A 21296-nucleotide genomic window follows, 5' to 3' on the forward strand; every position below is an offset into this window, starting at 1 on the left:
AAATTTCAGTTATTAACCTTTTTCAATAATTTGTGCACCTTTCTTGAGTCACACCCAAGTTGCTCAACATTTGGAAGCTTCACAGCAAAATTATCAGAATTGTCACTTTGTTAGTACCCGTTGCTGTCGAGTGGATTCTAACTCACAGCAACCCCACGTGCCGGGGTAGAACTGTACTCTGTAGGGTTTTCAACGGCTGATTTTCATTAGATCACCAGGCCTTTCTTATGAGGGGCAACTGAGTTGACTCGAACCTCCGACCTTTCAGTTACCCATTTGCACCACCGAAGGGCCCCATTTTGCCACTAAGAACACCTAATTTTCACCTCACATTACACTTTCCAGATACCTGTTGTCCCCATGCTGTTTGCTTCTTCCCCAGAAATGCTCCATCTGCATCTTCCTTATTTGCTTCCCATTTATGATTGAATGATTGCATTCATGGCCCCCATTTTTCACCCCTCCCAGGTCCTGTCCCCTTGCCATGTGACTCTGAATGGCCTGTTGCTACAGGGATGCCATTTATTTCTCCGCAAACTCAAAGGCATGACCAGAGGCTGTATTGAGGGTTTGTGCTCAAGGGGACAGACCTGTCAGTGGATTCAGCGGCACCAGATGCTTCCAGGCTGTGATGAATCAGGAAGGAGACTCCACAGTGAGTCTGGCGACTCACCCTGTTGAAAGCAGGGTCCCAGCTGGGTCACGGCATGGGGACAAGGTCTGCCTTCATGAAGAAGAGGTCAACAGGACATAAGCAAAACGTGGCCACGCACCTGTCAAACAGGCAGGGATTCTGGCTGAGGGTCCAGGAAGGCAGCTGGAGAACAATCAGGAAATCAAGACAGGAGACCAGCCACCCCAAGAGTAAGAGAAGAGGGTGCCCTGGTGGCACCTCTGGGCCCATCGGACTGTGTTGAAGATAAACACCAAAAAACCAGTTGCCGTCGAGTTGATTCCAATTCATGGCAACCCCACGTGTCAGAGCAGAACTGTACTCCGTAGTTTTTAATAGCTGATTTTTGGGAAGTAATTTGTTAGGCTTTTCTTTTGAAGAACCACTAGTGGACCTGAACCTCCAACCTTTCAGTTAGCAGCCAAGTATGTTGACTATCTATACTACCTAGGGACTCCACGTTAAAGACAGCAAGACTAATTCCAGAAACCAAGGACAGGTCGGGGGGACCTGAGCTCTCCCCAGGTTCAGTCCAGGCTGGGTGAGAACGGGCAAGGCTGAGGTTTTGGTGCCTCTAGCCTGCAGGCCTGGGGACAGCAGGGGCCACCCTTATCACTTACCTCAGGAGCGGACTACAAGCAGCTGTCTACTGCAACAGTCCTCACCCCCAGCTACACGCCAGATCACTCAGGCAATTTAAAAAAATAGTGCCCTGAGTAGAGAACCACTTACCTGGCCTGCCTAGCCTCCAACCTTACTTCCCGGTACAGGCTGCCGCACTTGTGTGTCTTTGTAAACTAGTTAGGTACCCTACTTGCAATTTTTAAAGAAGAAAAAAAAAAATTTCACACATATGTATACAAGGATGAAAATAATCTTTTCAGGTTTTTTTTTTTTAATCAAGTGATTATATGTACAGTCATTTAGAAACCTGTAAGGAGGCCATATGTAGGCATTTGGCTCCTAGCCATATTTGTGCTTGCCTTCCACAGGAATTGTCAGATTCTTTCAAAAGACACGGAGTGCACCGTAAACCTTTGGAGTGCTTTATGCTAAAGAGAGCCTTGAAATGATTCATTTTAAAGCAAATCACAGCAACTTAAAAGTGACAACATATTAGCTTATATATATTCTTCTCATCTGTTCTGAACAAACCCTAGAACTCTAGGGTCCACAGTACAGTGTGCTAAGGAGAAAATAATAGACAATGCCTGGGTGATGGGAAATGCATAATGGTGTTGGTAAGGAGCCTGGTGGCGCAGTGGCTAAGCGATCAGCTGCTAACCAAAAGGACAGTAGTTGGAACCCACCAGCTGCTCCACAGGAGAAAGATGTGACAGTCTGCTTCTATAAAGATCACGGCCTTGGAAACCCTAGGGGGCAGCTCTACTCTGTCCTGTAGCATTGCTATGAGTCCGAACGGACTCCATGGCAGTTTTGTGTTTTTTATTTTACGGGCACAACATGATGAACATAATGTCACTGAATTTTACATGTGAAGAATGTTGGAACTGAAAATGTTTTATTACACATATATTTACAGTTTTTTTTAAAAGGGAAATAAGAGACAGAACGCTAGGACACAGCAGGAAAGAGGGCTCTTTTGGATCTGGCGTCACTTGATTTCAGTGAATGAAGAGAAGGAGCCACTGGTTTCCAGGCATTTCTAAGCGTCCGAGTGAAGGCTCTGTGGAGGATTCCTGCTTGCTGGTAAGTGAAGAAGGACACAGTGGGCTACTTCAGAGGCCACAGTAGCTCAATATCCAAATCGTTGAGGTCCCCAACCAGGCGAAGGGTAGAAAGTCAATACTACAAAATAAACGAGGAGTAAGAGCTAAATATATTTTTAAAGCACCAGGAACAAGCACAGCTGGTGTTACAGCCAGTATGCTGGGGACCATATTATGCTCTTTTACATGTACGAAGAATGGAGGCTTACCCAGCCCCTCTCAGTTCTCCCTATGAGTGATACAAAATAATCTTTTATTAATCTTATATTAAATTTGTTACCATTGTACATGATCTCAGAAGACCAAGTGGAGAATACATTGCAGAAATCAAAGGAATAAACGAACATGAAAGAAAAGACAATTCTATGCCCAAATAAAAGCGTTTTGTAAATGTAAATATTACACATAAATGTTAAATAAACACAAATATAATCTCCCTCTGGGGCTTCTGAAATAAGAATTTCAGTAGGCAAAGTGCTATAATTTCATGTTTAGAAGTTCTCTCAGGCCTGCATTTTCCAGCCTGTGACAGTTACTTCCGGGGAGCCGTTATCTAAGTAGAGACAATGGTGATGGTTGAGAGCTTCTGGGTGGAGGCAGAGAGAACTAAAAGTTCAAGTCCTGTTTTGACCTTGGATGAGGTACTTAATCTAAGCCCTGGTTCCCTGGTTCTGAATGTGTAAAATGGGATGCTTCTTCCCATTTTTAAACTGCTGTAGGAACAAATTAGGATTATGTAGAGGATTTAGCACAGTGGCTATCATATAAAGACCTCGTGGTCACTGTTACCAGCATCATCTCATCAGAGGGCACGAATGCCTGTGAGGAGCAGACACACAAGACAGGCTCAGGACAGAGTAAGACTGTGGCGTGGCCACTGCCCTCAGATCGGAAAGCTTGGAATGGACAATACCCCTTCACAGCTTTCTCATCAATCCTCTGGTAATTAAGAATCTGGTAAGGAGGAGCTCAGCATGTTGCCAAGTGCTTGCATGTGAAATCTAGCCAGTTTGTCTTCTAATTCTTTATTAAGGAATTTGTCAGTATTCTTAAGAATGGTTTCTGGAGACGATTCCTCCTTAAATTGCTGCCAATCCATACAAATAGTAAGCAAATTATACAATAATTATCCACTTTTGAGAATTGTAAAGATTGATGTTATTCATGATGGCGAAAGATATTCTACTTTATGCATATTTCCTATCCTAGCAGGGGCATTAACATATATTCTCCCTTTTCTATTCAAAACAATGAAAACTGGTACATTAGTTAGAAACAGCAGGATTCATTCCGGGCAACATCCTGGAATGTAAAACAAGAGCGATGAGCAGGAATTCATAATAAGGAATTGTCCATTGATACCTCCACTGCTGGTGAGGTCACATCTGGGGCTCCACTGTAGTCTGTGCCAAGATTCATTCTGCTCAGCAGCCTTGGGCCCTCCATGGAGTGACTCTTGGGCACAATCACAGCCTCTTCTGGAAAGCCAGCTGCCTTAGTTACGTAGTGCTGCTATAACAGAAACACCACAAGTGGGTGGCTTTAAAAAAAAAAAACCAAAAATACGTTTTCTCACAGTTCAGGGGGCTGGAAGTCTGAATTCACAGTGTGGCTCCAGAGGGAGGTCTTTCTATGTCTATTTCAGCTTCTAGTAGCTGGTAATCATTGGAGTTCCTGGGCTTACAGATTCATTTGCCTCCATAAGCAGATGTTTGTCTTCCCCATCTGTCTGTCTATCTCTGTGCCTATGCTTCTCTTTATGTAACTCAGAAACGATCAGGTTTACGATTCACCCTACACTGGTATTATCTCAACTGCTTGGTTGGTCATACTACATTAGATGACATTCTGAAGGGTGATAACATTATTTTACATTATGTAAAACGATTACATTACATATAAGGTAATTACATTAGATTTAACATTATATTACCTTGCATCCACAAGTACATGGGTCATGATTCCAGCACATATTTTGGGAGGACACTACTCATTCCGTAATACCAGCCATCCTTGAAGCCACAGTCTTTTAACCAAAAGATGTGGATGTTTCCTCCTGATATTGTCAAAGATACGGTGTGCCACGATGATAAGCTTTGTTCTCTGCTGGACCAAAAAAGACATACTGTTTTTAAAAACGTGCTGCCTCTTTAAGTTGCTGAGTGCTAATTGTCTTAGAAGCACAAGTTCTTAAGTGTCTAGCATGTGTGCAAGCACATTTAATAATAAAAATAGATGGATTCTGTAAATAAACAGACTGTTTAGCTATGTGGAAAAAAATAATGAACCTAGAGTAGAGCCTTGGGTTCAAGTTCCAGTTGAGTTACTAAGTAGCTGAGTGACCTTGGGGATGGTCATTGCACCTCTCAAAATGTGTCTGCTCTCCTATAAAATAGGAATGATAATATTTAGTTCAGGCTCCTCACAGTGCTACGGTGAAAATCAAAGCAGATTGTGTGTGTGGAAGTCCTATGAATACTTTAAGAGGCACTGCTGTATAAGCAATATCGTTATTACCAATTTCCAAGAATTGCTGAACACCATATCCTTAGACCACAGTAATTAACTGACACCTGAAAAATGAGAACTCATTGCACTGTGTCATATTCCATTATCTCTGGCTGTTCTCATCTTCAGCTGATAGGATGGGTCTCTGTTGCCCTGTTGATATGCATCCACAAGGATTTGGAGACTAAGAGAGAAGCCAAACAGCAACAAAATTTCTTTTGTCAGGCCTTTGCAGATGGAAACTGGATTTATGACAGTGCTGGCACTGACGCAGAGCAGTAAGGGATGATGGAGCATGGACACAGAAAACCAAAAACACACACACACGCAAAACCAAATGAACAAACCAGAATGGAGCATCATCCAATATCTGTGGGACAATATCAAATGATCTAACCTATGTGTAATTCACATCTCAGAAAGAGGAGAGAGAAATACACAAAAACTTTCCAAAATGAATGATAGACACCAATCTGCAGTTCCAAGATACTCAAAGGATACCAAGTAGAATAAATGCACCACCAAAAAAAAGCTCCACACCATCAGCATATCATATTCAAACTGCCGAAAATCAAAGACAAAGAGAAAATTGTGAAGGCAGTCAGAGTAAAAAGATACAGTACCTACAGAGAAATAAAAACTAAAGAATTACAGTAGTCTTTTAGTCAAAAACTGTGCAAGCCAGAAGACACCTGAATGACATCTTTGTTGCTAAACAACAGCGACAACACAAACCTGTCGACTCAGAATTCTATACCTAGCAAAATTATCTTTCAAAAAGGAAGGAGAAATAAAGACGTTCTTAGACCAAAACCAAAAACACAAAAACAAACGTGAGACCCACACTACAAGAAATTTTAAAGGTGGTTCTTCAGACAGAACGATTATAACAGCAGAAAGAAACCTGAATTAACACAAAGAAATTAGGAGCACTGGAAATGGAATAAAGATAAAAATAAAATTCTTTTTATTATTTTTAATTCTTTTAAAAGTAACTATCTAAAGCAAAGATAGTAGGAATGTATTTTGTACTTACAGTAAATATGTGACAACACAGAACAAAGACAAGAGGGAGGATTGAGAATAAATTGTTATCCTTACACTAGGCCCTTATATCCGGTCCTTATAACCTTATACCAGCTATGGAGCAAAATAACATTATTTGAAACTAGAGTTTGACTACATAAGACATACATGGTAAACCCTAAGGTAACTACTAAGTTTAAAAGAGGTATATATGATAATGCAACAGTAGATAAAATTGAATCATAAAAAAAGTGCTCAATAAATCCAAAGGGACACAGAAAGAAACAAAGAACAGCTGCAACAAATAGAGAACAGCTGGAAAGACGGTAGACTTTAATTCAACCATATCAATAATCACATTAAATGTAAACCACACTAATTAAAAGATATTGTCAGATTAGATAAAAAGCAAGACCTAACTGTATAGTGTCTACAAAAATACCACTTTAAATATAAAGACAGAAAGGTTAGAAGTAAAAGAATGGAGAACGATATACCAGGTAAACACAATTCAAAAGAAAGCTGAAGTAGCTCTATTTAGATCAAAGTAGACTTCAGACAACAAATATTACCAGGAATAAAGAGGCATATTACTTAATGATAAATGGATCAATTTACCAAGAAGACATAACAATTTAACCATTTTATGCCTTAAATTTGACAATTTAGATCAAATGAACAAATTCTTTCAAAGATACATCTTACCAAAGTTAGCACAAGAATAAATAGAAAAATTCAAATAATCTTACATCTATTTTTAAAATTGAGTTTCTAATTAAAAACCTTCCAACAAAGAAAACTCCAGGGCAAATGGCTTTTCTTGTAATTCTATTGAGCATTTAAGGAAAAAATAATACCTCTCTTACACAAACCCTTTGAAAAAACAGAGAAGGAAACATTTTCCAAGTTGCTTCAGAGGCCAGCATAACCCTGATACCAAAACCTAGAAGGACAGTACAGGAAGAGAAAATTATAGACCAATATTCTACGTGAATACAGATCTAAAGTTCTCACAAATTTACATTACGTGAAAAGGGTAAATGTTAGTAATACATGGGGCTATGCCAGGATTGCAAGGTTAGTTTGACATTAGAAAATCAGCAGATGTCATTCAACACATAGCAGAATCAAAGAGAAAAAAGTACATATATATCAACTATATCATTTCAACTGATACAAAAACATTTGTGACAAAACTTACAACCACCCATGATTAAAAAAAAAAAAAAAAAAGAAGAAGGAGGGGCCCTGGTGGTACAGTGGTTAAGCATTTCGCTGCTAACCAAAAGGTCGGCAGTTCGAATCCATCAGCCACTCCTTGGAAACCCTACAGGATAGTTCTACTCTGTCATATAGAGTCGCTATGAGTTGGAATCGAAGGGGCAGCAATAGGTAGGTATGATAAAAACTCTCAAAAACTAAAAAAGAACACAATTTTTCTCAATCGGATGAAGGGCATATACAACAAAGCAACAGGTGATGTCACACCCTATGGTGAAATGACTGAATGCTTTCTTTCTGAGGTCAGGAGTAAGGAAAATATATCATCTCTCCACATCAATTCCACATTATACTGAAAGTCTTAGCTAGTACAATAATGTTAGGGAAAACAAAGGCACACAAATAGGAAAAAAAAGTAAACTGTCTTTTTCACAGATGAAATCACTGTGTATATAAAACATCTTATGGAATCTACAAAAAAAAAAAACTAGAATTAAAAAATAAATTCAGCAAAGTCACAGGGATTAAGATTAATATACAAAAATTAATCATTTCTAATTTTATCAGCAAACAGTTAGAAAATAAAACAAAAAGCATTCCATTTACAATAGCAGCAAAAAAACACGAACTTCTCAAGCTTATTTTTGTTATATAAATTTTTTAAAAGTTGTGCAAGACCTTACTCTGAAATTATGACATGTTGCAGAAGATATTAAATCAAAAATAATACAACGTGCTTCTGGATTGGAAGAATATTGCTAAGGTGTAAATTCTCCCCAAATTGATCTAGAGATGCAATGCAATACCAATCAAAATTACAGCAGGTTTTTTGTAGAAACTGGAAAGCTGATTGTAAAATGTATATGGAAATGCAAAAGATGAAAACAGTTCAAATAACCTTAAAAACAAGAACAAACTTGGAAGACTACCTGCTTTCAAGACTTTTACTATACAACTACAATAATTAAGACACTGTGTTATTTGCATAAAGATAGATAACAGGTCAATGAAACAGAAAGAAGTCCAGAAATAGATCTATACACATGTGGTCAACTGATCTCCAACAAACGGATTCTCACGAGTGCACACCCACACACACACGCACACACACAAAAGCCAAGGGGGAAAAGAAAGTCTTTGCCACAAAAAGTGCTGAACAATCAGACGTTCATATGAGAAGACAGAACCATGAGCTCCACATCGTACCGCACGCAAAAATTCGTTTGAAACGGAAGGCCTTAATGCAAAATCCAAAACTATAAAGCTGCAATATTTTCAAAAGAAAATGTAGAAAAATATCTGCATGATCTTGTGGTTGGCAAAGATTTCCTTGAGATGACACCAAAAGCACTAGCCATAAAAGAAAAATCAGAAATTGTACATAACAATTTTAAATTTAAGATTTTAAATTTCTGCTCATCAAATGGCACCACTAAAAATAGGAAAAGATAAACCACGGACTAAGAAAAATATTTGTAATGTCTATTTCTGACAAAGAACTTATTACCTAGAATATATAAAGAACTCTTACAAAGCAATAATAAAAAGACAACCCAATTAAAATATGTAAAAAACTTGGATAGGTACTTCATAAAAGAAGATACAGGACTCCCCAAAAAGCATATTAAGAGGTTCTCAAAATCATTAGTTATAAGTGAAAAGCAGATTAAAACTGACATGAGATAACACTTTACACTTACTAAAAAACCAGTTGCTGTCAACTCGATTTCAACTCACGGTGACCGCATGTGTGTCAGAGTAGAACTGTACTCCGTAGGGTTTTTCAAGGGCTGATATTTTGGAAGTAGATTGCCAGGCCTTTCTTCCAAGTATCTTTGGGTGGACTTGAACCCCCAGCCTTCCAGTTAGCAGCTGAGTGCGTTAACTGTTAGTACCATCAGTGATCGCTTATACTCACGCCCAAACTCCCATTGCCGTCGAGTTGGTTCTGACTCATAGCAACCCTACAGGACAGAGCAGAACTGCACCAAAGGGTTTCCGAGGAGTGCCTGGTGGATTTGAACTGCCGACCTTCTGGTTAGCAGCCATAGTTCTTAACCACTATGCCACCAGGGTGTCTAGGTCGGTGAGGATGTGGAACAACTAGAACTCTGATGCATTGCTGGTGGGCTGTAAAATGGTACAACCTCTCTGGAAAACTGTAGGGCAATTTCTTCTAAAGTTAAACACACCAGCCGCATCCTTAAGTATTTACACCAAGAGAAATAAAAACATATGCCCACAAAAACGTTTATACACAAATGCTGATGCCTGTTTTACTTATAACAGCCCAAAACTAAAAGCAACCCAAATGTCCATCAACAAGTACGTGGATAAATAAGTGGTAGCATACTCTTACAATGGAATACGGCTTGGCAATTAAAAAGGAACAAACTACGGCATGAATTTCAAAGATACTCTGAGCAAAAGAACCAGATGCAGAAGAGTACCCACTGTGTGATTCCATTTATAGAAAGTTCTGCTGTTGTTGTTGTTAGCTGCCGTCAAATTGGGCCCCAGCTCATAGAGACCCCACGCACAACGGAACGAACGTTGTGATCCATAGAGGTTTCATTGGCTGGAAGCTCCACTGCAGCCTGTCCAGCATCACAGCAACACACGGACAGACAGCTGGTGGCTGCTCAAGATGCATTACCCGGCAATTGAACCCAGGTCTCTCTCATGGAAGGTGAAAATTCTACCACTGATTCGCCATGTTCTATAGAAGGTTCTAGAGAGGGTACACTTAATCTATGACAATACAAATCAGAAAAGTGACTGCTTCACGGAGAGGGATTGACTGCAAAGGTGCGTGAGGAACTTCTGAGAGACAGGAACGTTCGGTATCATGATTGGTATATGGTTACATGAGTGTGTTCATTTCTTAAACTCACTGAAATGTACAGTGAAAGTCTGTGCATTTTATTGTATGTAAATTATACCTTAATTTTTTTTAAGTAATAAAAATAAACCCTTAACAGGAAATGAAAGAAGCAAGTCACAACAATATGATTTTGTTTATGTAACATTCAAAAAACAGGCAAAACTAAAGAACATACTTCCTACTCTGAAAGTATTCCTTAAATAATCTGCCGTAAGAACTAAAAGTGATTGCTTCTGAGGAGGGGAAATTGAGAAGGCTGCTATTTTTCTTCACAAAACTTGGAGATGCTGGATACGTTAGAATCTACGCAGATAAAACGCTGATGAAAACAAAGGCTACAAAAAAACCACACCCATTTGTAAGTTGGTGATATTAGCTCCAATACAGAATTGCGGACATTCATTTCAGATACAAAATTATTTCTGATGGGTGAATCTGGCAGAAACTTCGGGCCGTCACGTCCAGGAGACCGCGTTCATTTGCTATTAGTTGGGTAATACTGGCCTCCTCGTTACTAGTCAAGCATAAAAGACAATGGAGGAACACTTGGCTCTTCAAGTGTGACAAAGCACAGGAAAGTATGCATTAAATTAGACAGAGGGAGTCAAATTGTGACAGAAACCCGATCTGTACTCCCTAATTACAAAGTCTCACTTTCACCAAACTGACACAAATGTTAAGTCAAATTAAATATTGTCTAATTAAACCGGCATACACAAGGCTTCAAGACCAACGACGAGGTACTACCCAGCTGAATAAATGAAACAGGAGGACTTGCAAATTCTCAGTCAACCCAGATCTGCCATCTCGGCCATTTTGTTTTCACACATCTCTCCTTTCAGGGTGCGGCTTGTAGTATTTACAGAAAAAGGCAATGCTGGTAAACAGTTTCACACAATGAGGTGTTAGAGTTGATAGGGTCCTATTCAAGCTCTGAACTCCCCTGATGAGCTGCCAAAAGTTGTTATGAATGGCCTAGCTGACAGGGTGATGACTGATGGAGGAAAAACCAACAGCTCGGGTAATTCATGAAAACACACAGCTCCAGGACAACTCGGAGTGGCGAGTGACAGTAAAGATAATGGAATTTGGGCACCTTTTCTTAAGGGGTCCTCTCTAGGCAATTATTCCGCTAACAGATTCTCCCTTAATGTAGCTGGAACTTCAGCTTCTTTCCAGAGAAAAATATTACGATCGCTGGCACTGGCTTTAGACTTTCTACAGTGGTCAGTTTTTCATACAAGTTCCTTTTCCTCGAGCAGGAAGGATTTTTGTTGAGACCTGTGTTTGCCGTAGGGAGAAATTAAATATCCTATTTCCATTTCTATTACTAAAACATTTTGGAGCATTCTTCTCTCGTTTCTTTCATTTATAAACCATTTGCCACAAACCCTTGATTAGAAAATAAATATTGGTTTACACACTCAACTGCTAATAATTTAACGGAGAACAATTTAAATGTGGTTGAAGGCCATTTCCAATTCACACAGCCTATTTGGGGTTCATTTTCTTAAATCAGGCATGACCACACAAGAAAGTATCAATTTGTCAATGTTTAGCCTTCCCGCTCAATGGTTTTTCAAGAAGTGCACTGTGGTTTCCATAACAATGCCCGATTTCTCAATTAACATTTTAGAAAGCAGAAATATGAAGACATATAGAAAGCATGGGTATACTCACACACAAAAAGAAAGCATGGGTATACTCACACACAAAAACTATCAGCTCATGTGCCCAGAGAAAGGAAAAGAAGGAGAGAAGAAAGAAGGCAGAAGCACACAGGGGTAGTGGAAAATGATCACGGGGCACTGAAAGCACGGCCGCTGTGGGGTCTGGGGAAATCCAGAGTCTCAGACCTCCCCCACCCCCCAACCCAATCTAAATTTGCATTTTAACAAGATTCCCCAGGTGATTCATATGCGCATCTAGGTTTGGAGAAGCTCTGTAATTTAGATGACTCCTTCACAGTTCTGTAGCTGTAAAAGTTTTACAAGTATGATGGCCCCATGTTTTACAAAAAGTTTAAAAGTACGTTATAATTTACAGCTCCCCAAAGTAACTTAGTAAATCTTCATTCAAATCTCTTATTCTCCTCTCCGCCCCATGAAGAAGTCTTAGTGTGTCCTTGAGCTCACCAAGCTTTCTAGGGAGGTTTAGCCCTTCCTGAATCACTTTCCTGTAGCCACAAACGTTCAAAGACAATTCAGCACATGTTTGAGTGCTAGGCATTTTTTTAGGTTTAGGCATAGTGCTGGAGCCTGGGTTTTTAGAATTCAGTCACTATAACCCAAGTCCACTGCCGTAGAGTCGATTGCGACTCTTGGTGACTCTATAGGACGGAGTAGAACTGCCCCCACAGGGTTTCCAAGGTTGTAAATCTTCACAGAAGCACACACTCACATCTTTCTCCCATGGAGTGGCTGGCCGTTGGGTTCAAATCGCCAACCTTTTGGTAGGCAACCGAGTGCTTTAACCACTGCGCCACCAGGGCTCCTTAGTTGCTATAGCGAACTTCTATTTAGCAATAATATATATTTTTTATATCTCGATTTTAATATCAACTGCTTAGTTGTTCCAATACAGAGCAGAGTACCTTACAGGAGGCATCTTTGTGGCACAGTGGTTAAGAGCTCAGCTGCTAGCCAAAAGGTAACCCCCCAAATAAGGTGGGCAGTTCAAATCCACCAGCCGCTCCTTGGAAACCCTATGGGGCAGGTTGCTGTGAGACAGAATCGACCTGATGGCAATGGTTGTTTTTGTTGTTGTTGTTGTTTGTTTTTGGTATCTTACAGGGGAGATGAGAGAATCAGTGGAAAGGTCAAACCAAGCCAGCAGAGTTGGCCCTCACTCAACTGCCCAATTCACCACAAATCCATGATTAGATATTCATTCCTTTGGATCTGGTGGTTGTTAGTATTTCTAGAATCTTCTTTAGATTCGAAGAGATCTTGGACTCTAGTCCAACTCTCAACAAATATCCCAGGTGTTGTTAAATTTAAATACATATAAATTTAAAAATTTACAAAATACTATAAACAAAGACAAAGATACATTGGGGGAAATATTTACAAAACAAATTAGAGGAATATACTGTAAAAAATAAAAAGATAAACATTGTTGTTAGTTGCCACTGAGTGGATTCTGCCTCGTGGTGGTCAGGAGACCTGTCCCAACCTATCTATGGAGTCCGTGGGTGGTGTAAATAGTTAATCTGCTTGCCTGCTAACTGAAAGGTTGGAGGTTCAAGTCGACCCAAAGGCACCTTGGAAGAAAGGCCTGGCAATTTACTTCCCAAAACTCAGCCATTAACACCCTGTGGAGCACAGCTCTACTCTGACACACACGGGGTCACTGTGAGTCAGAGTCAACGTTACCCCAGGCAGTTTACAGCCTTTAATGATCCCTAGAAAACTGTTTGGCTGCTACAACAGCTCAGCATGTCACCTAGCTCCAAAGAAAACCAGTTGGGATGCCCCAAATGTGTTAAAAGCAGGTACTGTCTGCCGACTCACAGTCCTGTGTCATGCTGATGACACAAAGCCAACGAACTAAATCCCTTTTGACACATTACACTGGCCTCTGACACTTTGCCAATGTAAAACGACATAACATACCAAAAATGATAATATTTAAAACTGTGATAATATATAGATCCAACTAATCAACATCTAATAACACTGTCCAATGCTAAAATGGAATGATAACAATCACCTTGTCCCTCTCTGGAAATGCATCCATAGACTAACAATAATCACATGCGATAATAGCTAACAATATATACTGAATACCTTTTTTTTTTTTTACTACGTGCAAAGCTTGTAAGACTTTATGCTGATTATCTCACTTTACAACAACCCTATAAGGTAAGTACTATAAATATGTCCACTTTATAGATGAGAAAACCAAGGGCCATGGGGGTAAAATAACCTGCCCAAGGTCACTCAGCTGGTAACCGGCAGAGGTTCCTTTAACAACTTTGTTACATAAGCCACCACTTTGAAAGGAATCTAGAAATTTCAACGGGTTTTTTACAACTCGCTCCATGAACTAAATTTTATCTCTGACATACAGAGCAGAGTAAGAAACACAGAGTATGTGAATGATCTGCTAAGCTTGCTACATGAAGGTCATCGGTCTTGGACAAGTGACTTAGCTTCTGTGAGCCTTTGTTTCATGATTTGTAAAACGGTGATGTTAGTACCCTTGTTCCCAAATTGCTGTGAGACTTCAATGTGTTTAAAATGATTAGTATAGTACCTGGCAATTAGTGAGTGCTCAATTAAACGGGTTTACTATAAACACATGTTTTTCCTATGCAGCTGTGAATACACATGCGCTCGCGTGCGTGCGTGCGGGCGCGCACACACACACACAGCCTTTGTCTTGGCTTAAGGAACATGTGTTCTAACGTATTAGAATGATCTGAAAAATGCTTCTTTTCCAGTCGGTAGACTTTTAATGAAATTTTAAAATGGTTCACTTTTCAAACTAATAAGGTCTAGTTAATACTGGTTAAAAGCCAGTTACTAGTATACTGGAGGAGCCATGGTGACACAGCGGTTAAGCACTCAGCTGCGAACCAAAAGTTCAGCGGTTCGAACCCATCAGCCACTCCATGGGAGAAGGATGTGGCAGTCAGTGTCCATAAAGATTTACAGCCTTGGAAACTCCATGGGGCAGTTCTACTCTGTCCTATCGGGTCACTACGAGTCAGAATCGACTCGACAGCAACAGGTTTGTTTTTGTAGTAACCTGTATCATGTCTTGAAATGAAACCTGTGTATGACCTCGGAAAGCTCCTTTCCTTCCCCGTAGCTATCAGAGCACACACAGCAAGCCCAGGGTGGGAAAGTATGTCATTTTGGCAGTAAGACACCAAGGCCATGACAGAAAACCATGACAGAAAGAGAGTGGCAATTGCCAAACACAAACCAGTTTAGACAAAAAGACTGGTACACAGAAATTTTCTTGAGTGAAGCTACCCAGATCTGAGCTGGCATATAAATTTCATTTCAAGGGCCAATTCCATCAATTGACTGGGAATCTTGTGTTGAGGAAAGGTTCTGAGGCTCAGTAAAAAAGAATGCCACAGTGGATCAGGGACAGCTATATGAGCACACGAGAAGAACAGGAGTAAGGACGTTGCATATTGACTATTCTGAATCCAGAAATTGGTTACTGGGCCCCTCTGCCCTCAAACTTTTAAGTTTAAGGCCTATCAAAGATTCAGGCTATTGTCTGTACTGGATGTATTTCAATATTCTAAATCAGCAATTCTGAATTCACTAAAAAGCAAATATATACACTTTTTAGTGAATTCAGAATACATATATGTGTATGTGCGTGTTGCTGTTGTTGTTAGGTGCCACTGAGTCGGTTCTGACTCATAGCGACCCTATAGGGACAGAGCAGAAATACCCCATAGGGTTTTCAAGAAGCAGCTGGTGGATTTGAACTGCCGACCTTTTGGCTAGCAGCTGAGCTCTTAACCACTATGCCACCAGGGCTCCATATATATATATGTAAATTTCTTGTGACATTTAAGCTTTGTCATTTAAGAACATAAAGAAAACATTCTGTCCTGAGCTGACAAAAGCCATCAGTTAAACCACTCTTCAGATTGCTCTAAAATATGAGCTGAGTCAATCACAGAGTCATGGGTTTTCAGAGGAAGACGAGCTCTCAAAAAGTCACCAAAGAATAGGTTTGTTGCCCACAAATTTGCCTTCTAACCTGTAGGTACTGTCTAACTGATAACGGCATGTTACTGTGGAGTAGACTAGGTCATGGGGTATGCTGTCCCCTGTGCCATCCCCTAGAAAGTGAGGGTGAGAGCTGCTCAGCCCCATGATGCCCAAACTCTGTCTCCTTCTACACTGAGGACCAAACCTTACGCTCTAAGAGTGAACCAGTGCTGATGAAGCGGCCAGCTAGCCACCCTCCCCTCTGTGACCTCACTGGAGAAAGCTACTCATAATGATTAACAATTAGCATCTGCATCCGACGTGTCTTAGCACCTTTCTAAAAAGAAAGGTGCTAAGAAATCTAAGAATCTGGATTTAAGCCCCAAATGGGCCAATTAGCTTCACACAGAGAAACCTCCGGCTCAATTCTCACCACACTGGTTAGAGGGGAGAGACTGACTCAAATCAAGCTTGGCACCACCACTGGAAACACTCAAAGGGCAGACTCTGTTGAGAGGGCTCCACCCCGTTTTCTCCCCCAGGATGATGATGTTGCTGTTGTTAGCTGCCCTGAAGCCATGGCGACCCTGTGTGCAAAGAGATAGGTTTATCATTGGCTGGTTTTTCAAAAGTGCCTTGCCAGGCCTTTCTTCCTAGGTTGTCTTAGTCTGCAAGAGCAGCCGAAACCTGTTCAGCATCATAGCAATACACAGCTTCCACTGACAGATGGGGAGTAGCTGTTCTTGAGGGCACTGGCCAGGAATCAAACCCGGGTCTCCTCCATGGAAGGCGAGAATTCTGAACCACAACTGTCCCCAAGAAAATCATAAACCAGTAGGTTGTATTCAAGACTCATTAGTGTATCACTGCAGTAGGAAAACAGCAGAGGGTCTTTAATGTTCTAAGTTACTCATTTCATCATAAAGCATGTGATGCCTCTAATATTTAGCACTGTTCCTCACACACAGTGATATATGATACACATCTATTGACTGACTGCACTTAAAAATAAAAACAAGACTATTGTTGCTCATTTAATCTAACAACTTTTGATAACACCTCTATTCAATCCGTTGGAGTAAATTGGCTCACTCAGTAAGCTATCGTATTAGGAATCCTGCCAAAAGTCCGAAAATTTTTTTAAAACATTGTTACTTTCAATCTTCATCTAAAACATAAAAGTCAAACAAAATCAGGATTATGCCTGTTTATTTTCAACACAGAAAAATTATCTAGAAGGCTTTGAAGGCTCTTCCAACTTCTGAGAAACTGTAAAATGCAAAAGAAAAAAACTTCAAAAATTCAACAGGCTAGCCACGGTGAAGCCCTCCCCAGTCATTTATTCCAGCCTCATTCATGCGTTCCAGCTATGCACGGCGAAGAGCTTGCAAATGGCACATTTTGTATGCTGGTCGGTGAGCAGTCCCTTCTCAGGCTGGCTTTCCCTGCCACCAGTAGAATTGTCACACTGTGGAAAACGCCCCAGGTGACTGCTTTTTTGCTACCAGCTGCATCTAGATGAGTTTTAGATCTAACAATGATTTCCTTACGTGATTCATCATACCATGTACATGGGATATGTGGACCTCCCCAACAGAAATTATATTTAATCGCACTTTAAAAAAATGTTTCTCTAACCAAAGCTTGCAAAGTGTGGGAGTTCCAGGACGCTTAATTGTGCTCATGCAGAACCTGTACATAGACCAAGAGGCAGTAGATGGGACAGAACAAGGGGATACTGCATGGTTTAAGGTCAGGAAAGGTGTCAGGGTTGTATCCTTCCACCATACTTATTCAATCTGTATGCTGGGCAAATAATCTGAGAAGCTGGACTATATGAAGAAGAACGGGGCATCAGGATTGGAGGAAGACTCATTAACAACCTGCAATATGCACATAATACAATCTTGCTTGCTGAAAGTGAAGAGGACTTGAAGCACCTACTGATGAAGATCAAAGATTACAGCCTTCAGTATGGATTGCACCTCAACAAAAAGAAAACAAAAATCCTCACACCTGGACCAATAAACAACATCATGATAACTGGAGAAAAGGCTGAAGTTGTCAAGGATTTCATTTTACTTGGATCCACCATCAACGGCCATAAAAGCAGCAGTCAAGAAATCAAGAGGCTCATTGCATTGGGGAAATATGCTACAAAAGGCCTCTTTAGAATGGAAAAAAGCAAAGATGTCACCTTGAGGACTAACGTAACCTGACCCTAGCCATGGTGTCTTCTATCACCTCATATATATGCAAAATGAATAAGGAAGACTGAAGAAGAGCTGATGATGCATTTGAATTGTGGTGTTGATGAAGAATACCGAATATACACGGACTGCCAAAAGAAGGAGCAAATCTGTCTTGGAAGAAGTACATCCATAATGCTCCTTAGAAGCAAGGATGGCGAGACTTTGTCTTATGTACTTTGGACATGTTATCAGGAGGGACTAGTCCCTGGCGAAGGATCATGCTTGGTTAAAGTGGACGGTCAGCAAAAAAGAGGAAGACCCTCAATAAGACGGATTGATAAAGTGGCTGCCACAAGGGACTCAAACATAGCAGGACCAGGCAGTGTTTCGTTCTGTTGTCATAGGGTCACTATGAGTCGGAACTGACTCTACGGCACCTAACAACAACCAAAGCTTATTAGTGGTTAACAGGGATGGAAGGGAGGAGGGAAGAAGGAGTCGTTGCTTAGAGGGCACTGAGTTTCTGTTAATGGCGGTGGAATGATTCGGAAGAAGATAGTGGTAGGAGCTGTACAATATGATGAACATCGTATCACTGAATTATACGTGCAGAAATTGTTGGACTGGCAAATGTTTTGTTATACATATTTTTACCACAATAAAAAAACTCTCTCTAGGAGAATGCAATTTCTCATTGAAATATCAGGGTTTCTAGCACTTTATCTAGGAGCCCTGGTTGCAGAAAAGGTTAAGCGCTCAGCTGCCAACCTAAAGTTTGCTGGTTTGAACCCACCCAGTGGCGTTGCTGGAGGAAGACCTGGCTATCTGCTTCTGTAAAGATTACAGCCAGAAAACCCCTATAGAGCAGTTCTGCTCTGTCACATAGGGTCACTATGAGTCGAAATTGACTTGATGGCATCTAACAACAACAGCAGCAGCACTTCATCTGGAGATACTCCTGAAATTCCTCTGCCCTTTGGTCTCCAGAGTGGCTCTAATAACCAGAAAGCACAAAGATGGAAAATGAATTCAGGCAGCGTAAGTGGCAGGCCTCTCCCCATTTCCACTCCTCTGCAACCCCATGGAAAGCTTTTTGAAGTCAGAAAGCACTCCATAGGAAGTGAAAGCAAGCTTTGGCTGCCAGCAAGCAAAAATGCTCAGCTACTTAACACTGGGCCACATGTGGCAGCTACAAATGTATCACTAGGATGCAGAGTCCACCTACTTCACGGCATTCTCTGCCCTTGGGGCTTTCAAACCTGAGGGACTATGGGAGCCAATGAACTTGGCGGAAAGGGTGAGGGAAAACTGTTTCATGATTCGAGCCCCAAACGTTCACTGTGTAGTAAGTCCTGGAACCACAACCCGCTGGTTTTATGACATATTTTTCTATGAGTCTGCAACCTGTGGCAGCAGGTAGTGCTGTGTTTATCACGGAGCATGGTGGCACCGGGAATCTGGAACGCTGACTGTTGGAATATTAGAGCGTTTCACGTTAACTGTAAGTCAGAAGGAAGTATATGTCAGAGTAGGTGCTTAAGGTGTACTTCTCAGGTGGAGCACTGTACGTGTTTATGTTACTCCAGAGCTTATCTTCCTTTACCCTGCAGACAAAGGACTGTACACATTTGTCAAGAACGACCTGGGACCAGCTTTTGTGCTCCTCTTTGGTTGGTAAGCTGTGAATTCGAGTCGTACTGTTCCATGAGAGAAATTCACTAAAAAATGCCAGGACTCACCTTCAAACGATCAACTTGTCAGATATGTCAGGCTTATGCTTTCTCCTCAGTGCCAACAGGGAGTGGGACCAGATGACCTGCACAGTCTTTTCTTCCTCTGAGATGCCTTGACTCCAACTAGTGGCTCTGTGAGGCTGAAATGTAAGGAGAGGAAAGCACCATAGAAAACAGCAGACCACAACTGTGAGAGGAGAAGCTTTGGCATTAGGCAGATTTGGGTTCACGTCCCAGTTCTCGCATTCATGAGTCCCATAAATTTGAGTGAACAACTCATCTTCTCTGAGCCTCAGTTTCCTCACCTGTAAAAACAGAAACGATAAGGATCATCTGCCTCATTAGGGGAACTAACGGAGACAATGTAGATTTATATACATAGCAGAATGGCCAGCACAAGGTAAACACTGAAGAAATACAAGCTCATAATATCATGAACCAACCACCAATCCCAGAACATTGATCTGTATACACTTTTCCCCAAAAGAAATAGAGCTTAAGTCATCACAGCTGGAAGGGAGATGTGGGGGAAGTGAGGAGCAGGCAGAATCTTCCCCTCTACGTGAGACCCAATCTCGTCCCTTTGTAAAGCAGTAGGTGGTCCTAGACATGGCATATGACAGGGCAATGAGGGTGCTTCCATGACTGATGGCAGATTCCTCCAGGCCAGGCAGAAGGAAAGCATCATGCTTCCTCTAGTCTAGAACAATCGAGATCGCTTTGGTTAAGGAGATCTATTTATTCACCCAAGAAATATATACCATGCAGGTACCAGAAACTCAGTCAAAAGTGTTTAAAGATAGAGCTTGCAGCCTAGAGAGGAAGAGAGACAATACAGATAGAAAACAGTGGAGATCAAGGAGGGCCTCTCTGAAGAGGTGAGAGTTAAGCTGAGTCCTGAAGGACAAGGGTTCCAAGCAGAAAGAAAGCATAAGGGCTAGAGGCTGAAGGAGTCCCTGTGTGGTACAAACAGTTGATACATTCAGCTGCTAAAGAAAGGCCTAGCGATGTACTTTTGAAATACCAGCCATTGAAAACGTTATCGAGAATGAAATAAGTCAGTCGCCTTTCCCGGTGTCTACAGGCCACTCACTTTCCTTGGCTCATGGCCCCCTTCCTCCACCTTCAAAGCCAGCAATGCCCAACCCAGTTGTTCTCACATCACATCATTTTGACACTGACTCTTCCGCCTCCTTCTTCCACATTTCACGACCCTTGTGATCACACTGGGCCCACCAGAATAATCAAGGGTAGTCTCCCTATTTTAAGGTTAGCTGATTAGCAACTTTAAATCCATCTGCAACCTCAATTTCCCTTTGCCATGTGATGTAGTAACACATTCACATCTCCCAGGAATTAGAGCGTGGATGTCTTGGAGAGGCCATTATTCTGCCTATGACAACTTTATAACATTCTAAACTATTTGCATTTAAAAAATTATAAATATGTATTACTTTTACAATTTAAGACTACAGTATCTAGCAGAAAAAAATTTTTTTAATTTAAAAGACAAGAAATGCACTCTTTTCTGTTATAATGATAAAAAAGTGTCATGTTGCAGGATTCATCAAATGGAACCTTCTAAAAGAACTGGCAATGCAGAGACATATCTATAGATACGTACAGCATTAGACAGAGGACGTAT

General features: G+C 40.9%; 1 long non-coding RNA gene across 7 annotated transcripts in view; it reads right to left on the reverse strand.

Moving 5' to 3' along the window:
• Positions 1–1563: 1563 nt before the first annotated feature.
• LOC126064929 (uncharacterized) overlaps positions 1564–21296 on the reverse strand; it is a 41763-nt gene continuing 22030 nt past the window's right edge. For 3 of the 7 annotated variants that reach the window (XR_007514689.1, XR_007514686.1, XR_007514684.1), the window contains 4 exons: positions 19658–19956; positions 4337–4509; positions 3766–3915; positions 1564–2482 (listed from right to left, as the gene is read on the reverse strand). This is a non-coding gene — a long non-coding RNA (uncharacterized LOC126064929). The remainder of the gene's footprint in view (positions 2483–3765; positions 3916–4336; positions 4510–19657; positions 19957–21296) is intronic. The other 4 variants (XR_007514690.1, XR_007514688.1, XR_007514685.1 and 1 more) reach the window with 3 other exon arrangements.

This window comes from Elephas maximus, chromosome 21 (assembly GCF_024166365.1).
Source record: "Elephas maximus indicus isolate mEleMax1 chromosome 21, mEleMax1 primary haplotype, whole genome shotgun sequence".
NCBI lineage: Eukaryota > Metazoa > Chordata > Mammalia > Proboscidea > Elephantidae > Elephas > Elephas maximus.